Below are 5000 nucleotides of genomic sequence, written 5' to 3'. Positions count from 1 at the left end.
GTTATTAGGTCCTCATCTGTCAGCAATGCAAAACGAGCATTTTTGAATTTCTCAATCTTTGAAGTCAAGATGTCAGGTGGGTTCGTAACGCTTTTTTGCTCTTTCCCGATAGATTCTACACAGGTTATCAGTTCCTCATCAATTATATCGTCGCTAATATCAGTTAATTCGTGGTCAGTTATTAAGTCGCTAAACATATCTTGATTAAAATTGGGCAAAATTTGAGAGTCATCCATGTTTGTTAGCTGAAAAAGGCATTCAGAATTCAGTAGCATATCCTTCATCTTCCAGGCAGCATCTAGCGCGGCAGCTCGGCGAGGTCTGCCCTGCCTTGTTTCCGCATCACCTTCCTTATTCACTCTCTGTGTGTCTTCCAGTGATGCTGCGCGGACTTCTAAGGGAAATAGCCTTTGTACAGGTATGCTCATGCGGACCTGTTTCCCCTTTGTGATCACTCTCACATGCGCTACTCTTACTTCTTTGTCCTTTCCTGCAATGAGCCTTTCTACAACTGCTAACTTCCAACTACCTCTCTTTGTGCCTTCATCATAAACTGTAACTATTAAAATCTCCTACCTAAGGCGACTTTCGGTTTGAAGAACTTTGCACCCTGTGACTCTCTCGTAGATCCATCAAATACTCTAGCTGCCATCTCTTCCAAAAATGTTGCAGCTTCTGGTTCAGATACTTGTATCTCCTTGCACAAGTGCTCTCACTCTCGTCTTCCTCTTCAGTGACTTCTGGAAATGACTGAAGTCTTCTTCCGTAGATCAAGTGTGCGGGAGTTATAACTTCCCCTTCGGCGTTGTTATACTCATACGTTAGCGGTCTAGAATCCAGAGTGCCTTCCACTTCCACAAGTACCGTCAGCAACTCATCGAAAGTTAACCTAGCATTACTGATTACCTTATGAAGAAACCTTTTAACGCTCCCAACCATTCGCTCAAAAAATCCACCCCACCATGGGGCCCTCTCCAGGTTGAAACGCCACTCAATTCGTCTGTTCTCCAGTTCCGCTATTATCTCGGGGTGACTGTAGAGCGTTTGCAGTTCTTTCTCTGTCCGTTTGAACGTTTGGCGTTGTCTGACACAATCAAAGTGGGTGTTCCCATTCTGGCGGAAAATTTCCTCAAACGCAGAAAGGTGGTTGCTGAAAGATCCTCCATTAGGTCCAATTACAAAGCTCTCGTCACACAACACGAAAACAATGCGACGTATACCTTTCTCATCTGTTTACCTCTGGTCTTCACGTACAATGGCCCTACGAAAACCCCGCCAACCTTAGAAAACAGAGGGGACGGTCTCACTCTAAATTCCGGTAAACTAGAAACCGGTGGCTGCGCAAACGACTTTCCTTCCAATTTCTTGGTATACAACGCACTGAGTGAGCACCTTCTCCACCACGTGCCTACCTTTTGGTACCCAGAATCTCGAGCGCAATTCCGCCAGTGTGTCTCTCACTCCGCTATGCAAGACTGAGTCTCTTGTGGCACTGTTGAATTTGCAGGTACGTTAAGCGATGGTCTTTAGGCAAAATTATCGGCTCTTTCGCATCATGTGGCAAATCTGAGTACTCCAAACGCCCTTTGCATCGAAGTACACCATTGCAATCCCCCGACAGTCCAAATGTACCGACAAAGTGCTTGTAGTTGTCGTCCCGTTTCAACTCTTTCTGTGCCACTTTAATCCAGTCATTTTCCACTTTTGTTAACTCTTGTAATGTGAGGGCTTCTTGCTTTCTTTCTTCTTCTTCTGAACGTTAAAACAAAACCGTTTAATCCACGCAGTCACTCTCAAAAGCTTTCTTGTACAACTGTACCTGTCAATCTGTACAACTCTGTCTAAACCGAGAGGAGTGTCAACTTGTACTGCCAAAACTGCGACTTTACGTTCTTCCTCACTGCTCTCAGTCGTGGGTTGAATCGCTTTTACGGTCGGCCAACAGTCTTCTCTCTCCTTTAACCACATTGGACAATGCCACCACAACTCGCTCTGCTTAAGCTCCAGCGCGGACACTCCCCTCGATCCAATGTCCGCTGGGTTTTCTTCACCTGGACAATGACTCCAATCTCCGATAAAATCGACATAGAAAAACATATCGCAATCATGACAAATAATTCCTCTGCTTTTGTCAAAAAGTCGGCCAAATTTCTCACCTGAGTAAAATTCTGGATACCTTTAGTTAGTCAGTAAGTCAGTTCCTGTAGTTAGTAATTACATTCAAGCTGCATGTCTTGCCCGCATAAGTAACTTTATTGTATTTTATGCGTCCCGTAATTTATATTAGTATTCGTATTGTAAACCGCGCAAATATTGCATTGTGAACAGTGTTAATACCATGTTTTAAGTAGTGATTAGATTGCGATAAGGTCAGCACTCTGTTGTAAGTAATGTTAAAATTGTGAATAGTATAATTACCGAGTCGTAGGTAGTATTAGTATTGTTAATAGAGTAAGTAGTATGTAGTTTAGTAATGTAATGTAAATAAAAAAATAAAAATAATAAAAAATAAAAATCTCCATTTTCACTCAGCTTTAGAATCTCATTGACGCGATGTCGGACGAACTGTTTCCATTCCCCATGGTTCATAATCCAATGTAGCACAGTCATGCTGTCCAGCCACAATCTCGACCGCTTCACTCCAGCCTCATGAGACAGTGCAGTCTCCATATTACTCATAAGCCTCGCCAGCATCAGCGCCCACATGAGCTCTAGCCTCGGTATCGACAACTATTTCAATGGAGGGACTCTCGTCTTCAAAGTCAACAATCTCGTGTATCTTCCAGTACTGGTTATGTATACCAGGTAAATAACCGCACAGTAAGCTTTCTTGCTTGCGTCCGCAAAGCCATGGAGTGAACAATGCAGTACTTCTTCGGGCAAATGATCCCAAACAAATCGGTGGATCGTGACCGTTTGGCAATCTATGAGACTCTTGATCCAACTTTCAACTCCTTGCTTGACTTCACCTTGAAGTGGATCGTCCCAACCACTCTTTTGACGACATACATCCCGAAACATAATCTTACATGTAACTTTCACTGTAACCGGGCCCATAATTCCCAGGGGGTCAAAGATCCCTGCTAGCAGCCTAAAGGTGTTTCGTTTCGTGGCAGGTAGGCCTTTCGCACGTTCAGCAATTTCCGTCAAATCAAAACTGATTACGTCTGCTTCATAGTCCCACGCTAATCCTAACACCTTCTGACCCTTACAGCCTAGCCCCATCCCCACCGATGATTTGGCAAAGGTGATGTCTTCTTCTCTTAATGGTGCACTGTCCATATTCGCATCGGTTTCTATCCTGGCTCTGACCTGGGAACCGTTGGTTAGCCACTTCCTAAGATTGAAACCTCCGTCAGCTATTCGGTCATTGGTCTTGCGGTACACCTCCACACCGTCTGCCGACTTCACTCCACCCCCCACAAAATCATCTACATAAAAGGAATCCCTCAATTTTTAAACAAATTCTGGGTCACATTATTCATACTTCTTAAGATGATGTCTAATTGTGGCATTAAGTAGAAATGGCGATGCGTTAACTCCAAATACAACACGACAAAACCGGTACACAGCAATACGAGACAAATCGGGAGGTTTTCCATCCACAGGAAACGCAAACAATCTCGATCCACGTCCACTTCAACATTCAAAAACGCCTTTTCTATGTCCCCGACTAGTACCACTCTGTTCTCCCTGAATCGCAACAATATGTTGAATAGCAGTGGATTCAGCGAGGGCCCAACGTGCAAGCAATCATTCAAGGAAGTGCCTACCTTACCTTCCCTCGACAGCGCGTCGTACACAACCCGCACCTCTGTGGTTATCGACTCCTTACGAACCACGGCTTGGTGTGGCAAATAGTGAACTTTAGGTGCATTCTCCAGCTCAACCACCCTCTCTATTATCCGAGCCTCTAGTTGATCTTGAATTATCGACGCATACTCCATCAACACTTCTGGTTCCTTTTACAGTCTAGCGACCTGGGTCTTAAGGCGGCGCAAGCTCGTAGCGTAGTTGCTTGGTAGTTCTGGGTGCCCCTCCTTCCATGGCAATCTAACAGAATAACCGTTTCCTATAAAGGACACACTGTTTACAAATGCTTCGTGCACTTCGTCTTCAGACTCAATGATGCCTAGCGTTTCCATATCTCATAGCTTATGGACGTCACTTTCTAAATTTAAGCGTTCTTCGCGAGCACTCCCAATCAAATTAACTTGCACTGAACGGGCTTCACTCTCATTCCCCGAGCTCTTCATGGGACCTCATAGTACCCACCCCAATTCCGTTTCCACGGCAACAGGCTTGTCTGGTTTGCCCCTGATTGTGCACCCTTTCTGGAAGCTCCACAAGTAATCCGCGCCAATCAATAATTCGATAAACATTTCTTCCCATCCCTTGCTCACGTCTGAAAACCACAGCCCTTTAAGGTGGGGGTATTCATATTTTGCAATCTCTCCGTGACTGTTTTGAATTGTTGAAATCGAAAACCAGTACCTGGTCAGCGGTCAACTTAAAAAAAAAAAAGCTGACGTCTGTGAGCTCTAAGCTTAAGCCTGCAATATGGTCACGTGATACTGGTCAGCAGATACCTTGTTTTGATATGTGTCAATTGATGATAACATGGATGTCCAATATCAAAGATGTATGCTGTACACTAGAGTGATACTGGTCACATTGGCATACATGGATGGGTGGACGTACGTGCTGTCAGTGACGTCAAAATATCTCGCATCGATGGGTTACCATATTTTCTTAAAAACCAGCGGTGCTCCGCTATGAACGAGACATCATTGTAGGGATTACATAACCAACTCGTGTACATGTACATGTATGTAACATAATTACAATCTTATTATTGTTGCAAGGCGCCAAACTACTTGTATTTCCTCTTGTTTGCAAAAACATTCAAGTTAAGACCGAAACAGAACTACATATTGCACGTTATGGCTCACGTAACAACATTAAGTTTAGAAATGGCAGATAGACAGTTTTCCACAATT

General features: G+C 44.0%; 1 protein-coding gene and 1 pseudogene across 1 annotated transcript in view; both read right to left on the bottom strand.

Moving 5' to 3' along the window:
- The window catches only part of LOC137996291 (uncharacterized), a 2215-nt pseudogene extending 118 nt beyond the window's left edge, over window positions 1-2097 (bottom strand).
- The window catches only part of LOC138000897 (UBX domain-containing protein 8-like), a 20903-nt gene that overhangs the window by 5921 nt on the left and 9982 nt on the right, over window positions 1-5000 (bottom strand). The gene's annotated exons all lie outside the window — the stretch shown is intronic.

The sequence above is a fragment of the Montipora foliosa genome, chromosome 1 (genome assembly GCF_036669935.1).
Source record: "Montipora foliosa isolate CH-2021 chromosome 1, ASM3666993v2, whole genome shotgun sequence".
Taxonomy (NCBI): Eukaryota; Metazoa; Cnidaria; class Anthozoa; order Scleractinia; family Acroporidae; genus Montipora; species Montipora foliosa.
The sequence above is the reverse complement of the archived record's forward strand: the minus strand, read 5'-3'. Positions and strand labels throughout refer to the sequence as shown.